At 38.7% G+C, this 10155-nt stretch overlaps 1 protein-coding gene across 5 annotated transcripts in view; it reads left to right on the top strand.

Annotated features, from left to right (window-relative positions):
• The first annotated feature begins 295 nt into the window (after window positions 1–295).
• Window positions 296–10155, top strand: part of LOC122815541 — a 704558-nt gene continuing 694698 nt past the window's right edge. For all 5 annotated transcript variants that reach the window (XM_044088118.1, XM_044088120.1, XM_044088119.1 and 2 more), the window contains exon 1: window positions 296–491. The gene's annotated coding sequence lies outside the window, so the exon portion shown is untranslated. The remainder of the gene's footprint in view (window positions 492–10155) is intronic.

Genomic DNA, 10155 nt, shown 5'->3' with positions numbered 1-10155 from the left:
AAAAAACAAGTGGTAATGCAACAATGCAACTATCGTTTGTCTCCATCTGTCAGAGGAGAAATATTACTGAAAAAAAAAGACAGTTAAGCAGTCAGCTTTTCATTAAAAGCAAATTAGCTTGATTCTGCATTGTAAGTAGGCAACTGTGCTGCCCCATATATATAAGAAAAGTGTCACTTGCTTGAAAAGAGGTCCAGCCAGTAAAGATCTTACTCCTCACGATGATTTGTTTATAATTTTTCCTTTGCATGACCTTTGTTATCTGTTTACTTTCAGCCAAGCCACGCCTCTCTGGTAGCAAGGTTGTATTGTTTGATCATCAGGCTTGTCTGAGGAGAGGCGTTGTTTTTTTTTTTTTCCTTGAAAGCTTCGTGTTTTAGGAAGGAAGAGAGGGCTACAATGACCAGGCAGGACTATCTGCATGCAGTTCGACTTTAGGATTAATGGAAATGTGCGCATTCAGGGTTAGAGGGCTACAACGTTTCGGTCATGTAAGTGTTGTTTAGCAGGCGTACTGTTAGAATGTTCGATTGAGTACAATTGCGTTTATCTATCGCTATCTTTATTGTTGTAAGGTTCGATTGTTTGGTGTTTCAATTATGTTTGAAGAGTGTATGTATAGTATGGGACTGCGATCCATGGCGTTAGGTTTTATGTTAGCGTTGCCATGTTTGCCTTTTTAACCTTTGAAGCTATTAGGTTGTGTTATCCACTTGCGTTTCAAGTTATTTAGCTGGAACTGGGAAGAATAGCGTATTAGGGAGTCTGATCACTTCATGTTTACTTATGGCTAATCGTGTAAATGTTGACAGTCATTTTATTTTATTTTTTTTGGTTAAAATGGCGGTTATCTAACAGTGTAGTACCTCGCCGGATGCTCAGTAGCAACCCTCGCCCTTAAACGCCCACAACTTACATTGCAACGTTAATAGTAATTAGCTGTAGTATAGCAAAAGCATTTTAATATAGCTTGTAACACTTATTACACCAAAAATCAAACTAAAATACATTGTAATATAGCTTCTAACAGAATTTAGTAAGCATTAAATCAAAAAAGCAATAGACATGAACCCCCGGACAGGTATTTAATGCCACAATCACGTTTATTTTACCTACATAATTTGCAAAAGGCATGGCAATGGTTAATATACAAACACCGGACCGACAATTAATCACGAGAATGGTTACTGTCACTGTAGTCTGTTGCCAAAATTATCTCAAAACTATCGATGGTTTTGTGCCGCCGCCTTGTTTGGCATGACTAAGTTATAAGTAGCTTGTGTTTGTCTAATGCTCTGTGACTTAATAGTAACGGAACACTTACAATATGACAGATAATGGATCCATAAACCATAATGGGTAATGGAGAGGGCTGGACAGAGGTAGTGTGATCTGCACTCTTAACCGTAGCTTACGCGCGATCCGTTATCACCGACAAGACTAATGTAATAGTACTTGAAACAACAGAGTTGATTCCTCAATAAAAGCACATCGGTTATACATTTGACAGAACACAGAGTTAACTTCAAGGGGCAGCATTCACTGAAGTCATAAAAAGGAGCGTACCTCTCACATGACACTTTAAACCTTAAACCCGATGTTAACCTTGTCCCTCTTAAACCCTCCTTTGGAGAGCAGGTGGTGAGTTGTACTCAAATAATAAGTAGTTACAGACTTATTTCAGAAAATGGTGTTTATTCACCATTCTCTTACAATATCAATGTTACGAATTGAGAGCAGGCAGAATTGTGTGCTTCCTATGTGGCGGCCATCTTAGTTCGTGTTGTGGTCCACTTTTTTAAGAAAATAATTTACAGTAATTTTAAAATCTTGTATGGATGATAGGGACACAGTACTAGTAGGTTACATTTCAGTTCTGCTGACTGTTTTACACTGAATACATATGTAAAATGTATGGAATTCTTTACTATGCATTTACACATTCCCCACAACGCCCTTCACCACAGCACTCCCATGACAAGCAGAGGTGACTGTATACCAATTGAACCTCATACACACTCATGAAATGGTGCAATTCGTAGTGCTCAGTTCAACTGACCTTCGTTTGCACATGGAATTCAAAAATTAGCCTGAATTTATGCCAGTAAGCTTAAGTCCACTATTTTAACTTGCACTAAATTATATTTGCTGATGACAGCCAATGGAAGGCACAAACAAATGAAAAGGAATTAGGGAAAATTTAATACTTAGAAATTATTAGTAAATCAACAAGATTAGTACAATTCAGTCATATCCGCCTATTAGAAATATATTTGTACTAGTCAGATAGGTCAAATGTGATTTTTTTTTTTTTTACTTAAGAATAAGATTCAGCTTCCCAACACAAGAGAACCACACCCTGATGGTTGCTCTCGGGACATATGGAAAAAGTCTGGGACACTGGGACCAAGGCAGAGAGACCTAAGACATGGAATCAAGTAGTGGCTCACTTAATGTTGTTGGGGGAATTTTACATTGGGACAGTGTAGGGAAAGAGCAAATGACTCACTGGGATGTGCAAGAACAAAAGCTAGGCCAGATACAAGTGTCCATAGCAGCATGGATGGCGACCCTTCTGCAATCCATTCATGAACATCAGATAAGCAGTACCTTCTATCCATAAGGGGTGATGAGTATGATGCAGATGATGATGTCACAGGAATCATCTGTGGAGGTGTGAACACTCATACTTTTAGACCACAACAGCAGCCACAGTGTGGCAGACAAGAAGGTTAGTGCATATATGAATAATTCATGCTGGCATATACTGCCAAGGACAGCTGTGTAACTATAATCTATTACATCTTTCTTCACCAGATGCCCCATCTATGCCAGAAAGTTCACAGTGTTCGCATCATCTGTTTATAAATAAATAAATAATAAATACATTTTTTTTTTTTAATTTTCATTTTTTGGAGCATTTCTCCTCAGGTCTATTTTTGGCTGTTTATTGCTGAATCAGAGTCTGGTTTTAACACAAAGTTTTGCATGACTGCATTTGCAGTCTGTTTAAAGCACCGAGCCTTGCAAATTGCACACTGATAAAGAAATATATTTTGCAGCACAATACTATTTTACTGTAAGCACAGTTACTAATAAATAACTTATTCATATAACAAACAAGACATACTACTTTAGTTTACAGGTTTAATGTGCAAAGTTTTTTTATGACCAGTATAGATGATGACTTTCCATTTTCTGTTCACTTTCCTGTTCACTTTCCATTTTCTGTTCACCTCAGAACCTAAGTTCCTACATACCTCTAACATTAGATTGATATTTACAGTCTATTTATACTGTTCTTCTCACGCACTTTAGATCCTGTTTTTCTTCTTTTGTAAGAAACTTTTGTGGGAAAGCACGTAATGTCTGTTTTTAGACTTTCCTTTGTAAGAAACTTTTGTGGGAAAGCACGTAATGTCTGTTTTTAGACTTTCCTGTTGACTATGTCCATTTATCTTTGAGGAATTATGTCAAACTTTTTAATATTGTGACAAACAGGGGTGGCCCGTGCTATTGGACTGCAGCCCCCTCAACTTCAAACTAATAAAAAGAAAAAAAAAATTTAAATTTCGTGCATGCGCACTAGTCCAGACTGCTCCTGAGACAGTCTGGAGCATGCGCAGATTGTCTCAGCAGCAGTCCTGATTGAGACACGTGAACAGGAGTGCTCCCACAAGTCTATGCAGTTTTAAACTGCATAGACTGCCTGGGGAAACGCGTCAGGGTCGGACTGCAAGGTCGGCAGTCAGGAGAAGGGTCTGGATTGGAGCTTGCTGCAGGGAAAGATCTTGTGACGGGCAAGGTCGGATTTGCGCGGGTTTTCAGCTGCACTCGTCAGGGGTTTTGTGGTCCGGGGCCTGGAGTTACGGATTTAATGGTGGTTTTGCAGACAGGGAGTTACTACAGGACCAGGTAAGTGTACAGGGATTGTGTGTGTGTGTGTGTGTGTGTGTGTGTGTGTGTGTGTGTGTGTGTCTGTGTGTGTGTGTGAGAAAATGCCCCTGGTGCAATATACTGGTGGTTAGGCTCATGGTGGTGTGGTAGGGAATACCTCAGGTTTGAACCCTGTACCTTGTATGCAGGTGTTAAAGACCTGAATTCCCAACCCACCACCATTTGTAAAATTGCAGATTTTTGCCTCATATTTGATCTGATCTGTTCCTCATAATATCTATGGTTTATAAATGTTGCAATGCTTGATATTTGATGGTGCAGTGGTAGCATTGTTGCCTCACAGCTGCAGGTTTTCAGGTTTGCTTCTTGGCTGGGGTGCCTTCTTTGTGGGGGGGGGTCTGTATCTTCTCCCTGTGTTTGTGTGGGTTTGCTTTTGTGTCCTCCCATGTTGCAAAGACATGTCTGCATTATTTCTTCCTGGGCCTCTGCTGAGAATTGTTTTTTTTTTTTTTTTGTTCCAAGTCAGACTGTCCTGATAACAAATGTTAAAATTGACAGGCATTTGAATTTCAGACTTCAGGTTTCTGAATGTTTAGTTCCTTACATATTTGATGGTGCAGTGGCAGTATTGTTGCCTCACAGCTATAGGTTTTCTGGTTTGATTCTTGGCTGGGGTGCCTTCTGTGTGGAGTCTGCATCTTATCCCTGTGTTTGTGTGGATTTGCTCTGGTGTCCTGCCATTTTACAAAGGCATGTGTCTACAGTATTTCTCCCTGGGCCTCTGCTGAAAATTGTTTTTGTTCCATCAGAAGTAAAATTGACAGGCATTTGAATTTCAGACTTCATATTCTTCAGAAAATACACAGTAAAACAGCGTATTATAGCAATAAATATATAGTAACACAACCTTTTATTATAGCAATTTTTTAAGTTTATAAGATGGCTATTTGAAATTTGTCCTTATTTTTGGGACTGTGATACCCTGTTAGTGGCTTTGTCCAGGTTTTTTGTGCTAAGGTTGACAGCTATGGCAAGAACTGAATTCACTGAATATGTTTGAGGGCTGTATTCCCTCATTACTGGGTTTGTCCAGGTGTTTTGTGGTAAGAGGTTGATGGCTATGGTGAGAACTGAATTCGGTAATCTCCCAGTGAAGTACCTCGCAGGATGCGCAGTAGCAAAACCCGCCCCGGACACGCCTCCTAGACTCACAATGTCATGTAATTGTTGAAAAACACAGTAGCAAAGCCTGCCACCTAGTAACCCTGACAGCTATCTGCTGTCACATTTCAACCGCATTTGTTCAGTTATGTGTCTTTAAAATATACAGTTGGAAAAATAAGAAAGCGCTCCGGTTTTAGACCCTTTGCCATGAGTTTTATTTCTCAGAGGATGCGATACATGAAATTATGTGAGTAATAAAGGCCGCAAATTGTCCAGGATGAAGCCCAGGTCCCCAAGAACCTTAACTAAAGCAGGGTATTAAATGGCTACGTAAGTCCATTGCAAGTACTTGGTAATGCAAATATTCTACTAGCAAGCGAACGTTGGCTTTTAAGCTGTTTCATTCATGGCTTGTAGCTTTGACGTGCCTTTAGAGGAAAGAGTTGAGAGTATGAGTGTGGCTCTTTACATGTCAGTCTAAAGTTATTAACCACGTTATTTGTGTTTAATTTAGCACCCGTGCATCTTTTATTACAGTGCGGACTGTGCTTGTGTGTCGCTTGCGTGTCTATAACTGGACTAGATCTTTAGGTCTGAGCTCCACGCTCACTGTCACTCAAATGTGCCAATCAATTTGGACACTCCCAAAGCTGCGCAGTACCGCCCGCGAGGTACTTCACTGGGAGATTACCCTGAATTCATTAAATGATAGCCATTTAAGTTTGTCTTCCTCTTTCACAAAGCAGCTGATTTGGTGTAGTGGTATGTTGTTTTTGACTGTTTTGCACAGGGACCTTGGCAGTAAAATGTACGGTGGTAACACGGCATTTTATTCTAGCAGCTTTCCAAGATTATACAAGCAATGTTGTGTCCCTGGTTTTTGCCCTTTTGACCCACCCCAATAAATTTGGCTCTTTCCAGACTTCTTGTGCTGCGAAGTTGAGATGCAGTTGAGTATTGAGTAGATTTTACAAGGAGCTGAGAGCTGCAGGGGAAGAGAAGTTTAGTGCTGATTATGCTAAGTCAGCTCACATTGCTAATAGCACAAAAGGTTGTGTACTTGCTTTTGATGCAGAAGGTTGTTGGTTCTACTCCCATAAGGGGTGAATGCTGCCGTACTGAAAATTAAGATACTAACTATGAGCCTGTTATCAGTTTGCCATCCATTTCCTATTGCAATATTACTAGCTTATTTTTAATGTAATTTAGGCAATTTATTCCTCAGGGGCCTCAGGCACTTTATTTTTCGATGAAACCATGAAATATAAAGGTGATTGCTAGCACCAACCTCTTCATTACAGACTTATTTAACGTGGAATTATTTAGATGACTTTTTTACTACTTCAGAGATTGTGCATATTTACTGATAATGGTGGACTGTAGAATTGTGCATATTTACTGATAATGGTGGACTGTAGAAGTTTGAGTAGACTTTTTTATGATGGAAATGTTCTGAATTGGACAGTTTTGTTTCATTGTTTACTGGAAAAATGTTCAAAGCAATAGGAAGGTGTATCAAAGAGCACATGTATGTTTCATATGCAAGGGGCCTATGATTTGAAAACAGGCCAGAATTAATGTTCATCTGCCACGGGTAAAATGTATTTTCTATGAATGTGGGTTTTAATGTTTCAATGAATGTGAGTTTCAAGGGCAGAGAAGGTTTAATGCCAAGTTTGTTTAGCAGATGTTTTAGTGTTTGTGCTGTAAAATGCAAAATAAAACTTTCAAATGAAGTTCAAATCATCATAGAAGTAAATCAGTGTGCACATTAGTGTTTATGGTAAATGGAGTGAAATAGCAAAGTAATGGATCATTGGAATGGCTGCAGGGAGGCTCCATTCGACCATGGTTTTGTGAGGGGGAAGGGTGGCAAACTCAGACAGCCCCAGCTAAACTATACCTCCCAACTGTCCAGATTTTCAAAGAATGAATAGATTTTTTGCTTCTTATTTTTGGTTTGTTCCTCATAAAATTTGTGGCTTTCTGGCAAATCATTAAGGAATTAAGTCACCTAAATAATGACACACTAGTTTCAGACTTCATAACCTTCAGAAAAATGCATGCTAAAGTAAGACCTGCTCTATCAACTGTCCCAGTTTATAGAAGAGCAATTTTTAGTACTGTTATATGTTCCCCCAATATATTTGGCCTTTTCCAGATTTATTGCATTAACAGGTTGAGAGGTACATGCAAATAAATTGCTTTATGGAATTAGGCATAGCCAAACATCTGAACTGTCCCTGATTTTTGACTCAAAATGTTGCTCTTCCCCTAATGATCCCTCCGCAAAATAGCAATTTTGGAAGAAAACATGGAGGGTTTATAATTAAGAAATAACTGTAATAATCAGATTACTTTTATTTCAGAAATGCATGTAGATTATTTTATTTTGTCAGCTGCTCAAGTTAGCAGTATTAATATTAAAGTGTCCCTTCTTTGACAGGTTCCCAGCTGTATTGTGTTGCTATTTTATATTTTTACATCACATTTTTGGTCCATTTTTCATAAAATTGTGGGTTTTTTGCCAAATTAATGACAAATAAAGACTGACGTTAGAAAATAATGACAGACATTTGAGTTTCAGATTTCATACCATTCAGAAAATTCATACTAATGCAAGACCTCTATTAGCTTTCTAAGTTTATAAGAGCAATATTTTAAAAATTGTCCTTATTTTTGGGCCTTTGTCCCATTTCTTTGTATGGCTTTGTCCAGATTTCTTGCTCTGAGGTTGAGAGGTATGACAAATGTGTCAGGGCCATCACAAGTCAGCCAATTGTCCTTATTTTTGGGCCTTTGTCCCATTTCTTTGTATGGCTTTGTCCAGATTTCTTGCTCTGAGGTTGAGAGGTATGACAAATGTGTCAGGGCCATCACAAGTCAGCCAGAGACGTTTCAAACTGTGACATACTTGTTACACCCCACTCCCCCATGTAGTGACTCTGGATGTGTCGAAGCAAGGCAAGGAGTAGTTATGCAGTGTAAATGTGCAGAGAATCCCACCCATCCAAGGTAGACACAAGTACTAGAGTGGCTTTTCATCTGTCCTTGATTTTTACAGAATGGTCTGGTTTCTGTCATATTTTTTGTACTGTTGATTTATGCTTATCACTCAAAGTGCCTGTTGCTCTGTGTTTAAGTAGCAATACTTTATTGACCATTAAGCTTGGCTGAGATTGCAAGATGCAAGTAAGTTTTAATAAGCATACTGTTAAAGAATTGCCAACATTGAAAGCCTTTCTGTTGCCATGTAGAGAATACTTAACTAGATAATGTATAAGCCTTGGGTATTGAAATGCATATGCCAGTATTTGTAATAAAGGACAGAATTACATTATTTTAAGAGTCTCTTTACACTTGGAGACTTCATCATCTCTGCAGGCTTTACCTGTAAACCTTATGCCAATCGCGTGGTCCATAACCTGTACAGTAATCCTTTTTAAGCAATGTATCTTTAGCTTATTTCTTGTTTGCTTTTCATTTTTTACTTTGATCATGTTTTCCCCATGAAATAAGTAGATGTCAGGCAGCAGGTCTTTTTTTGGATAAGGAACATTTTTACAAGTGGGGGCATCGGCGATTTCTACTTTCAGCATGTTAGTTTAATAAAGCTGAATATAAATTATAATTAGAACTGCAGTGCAAGAAGTGGTTTGAGTTGAGTGCTGCTTGTTTTTCTTATACTTTATTTTGACTGGCATTCCATTAATGTATTTAAAAAAAAAAGTAATTTATTTTTTCATGCCCTACAACCTTTTTTGTTTCCATCTAGATATTAAGCTGTCATGCAGCCAATGCATTGAAATATTTTTATTCTTCTACACTTCATTTTGTCTTGATTGGACTCTCATGACGACTTGTTTGGCACCCAGTGCAGTGTATTTAGTTTTTGTGGTTTGCTACTACAGGTGTGTGTGTGGTAGGGAATACCTCAGGCTTGAACCCTGAATTCCCTACTCACCACCATTTGTAAAAAAAAAAAAAAAAAAAAAAAAAAAATACTGCAGATTTTTGCCTCCTATTTGATCTGATTTGTCCCTCATAATATCTGTGGTTTGTAAATGCTGCAGTGCTTGATATTTGATGGTGCAGTGGTAGCATTGTTGCCTCAAAGCTGCAGGTTCTCAGGTTTGCTTCTTGGCTGGGGTGCCTTCTTTGTGGGGTCTTGATCTTCTCCCTCTGCTTGTGTGGGTTTGCTTTTGTGTCCTCCCATGTTACAAAGACATGTCTGCATTATTTCTTCCTGGGCCTCTGCTGAAATTTTTTTTTTGTTCCAAGTTAGACTGTCCTGATTAACAAATGTTAAATAAAATTGACAGGCATTTGAATTTCAGACTTCAGGTTTCTGAATGTTTAAGTCCTTGCATATTTGATGGTGCAGTGGTAGTATTGTTGCCTCACAGCTATATGTTTTCTGGTTTGATTCTTGGCTGGGGTGCCTTCTGTGTGGAGTCTGCATCTCCTCCCTGTGTTTGTGTGAATTTGCTCTGGTGCCCTGTCATTTTACAAAGACATGTCTGTATGCTGAAAATTGTTTTTATTGTCAGCAGTAAAATAGACAGGCATTTGAATTTCAGACTTCATGTTCTTCAGAAAATACATAGTAACACAACCATAACACAACCTTTTTATTCTAGCAATTTTCTAAGTTTATAAGATGAATATTTGAAATTTGTCCCTATTTTTGGGACTGTATTCCCCCATTATTGGCTTCGTCCAGGTTTTTTGTGCTAAGGTTGACAGCTATGGCAAGAACTGAATTCACTGAATGTTTGAGGGCTGTATTCCCTCATTACTGGGTTTGTCCAGGTGTTTTGTACTAAGAGGTTGACAGCTATGGTGAGAACTGAATTCACTAAATGATAGCCATTTAAGTTTCAGTCTTCCTCTCTTACAAAGCAGCTGATTTGGTGTAGTGGTATGTTGCTCTGACTGTTTTGCACAGGGAGCTTGGCAGTAAAATGTATGGTTCTAGCAACTTTCCAAGATTATACAAGCAATGTTTGTGTCCCTGGTTTTTGGACTTTTGACCCCCCCCCCCCAATACATTTTGGCTTTTTCCAGTTTTCTTGTGCTGCGAAGTTGAGTATT

This window comes from Protopterus annectens, chromosome 11.part0 (genome assembly GCF_019279795.1).
Source record: "Protopterus annectens isolate FY-2018-M chromosome 11.part0, PAN1.0, whole genome shotgun sequence".
In the NCBI taxonomy this organism is placed as follows: domain Eukaryota; kingdom Metazoa; phylum Chordata; order Ceratodontiformes; family Protopteridae; genus Protopterus; species Protopterus annectens.
The sequence above is the reverse complement of the archived record's forward strand: the minus strand, read 5'-3'. Positions and strand labels throughout refer to the sequence as shown.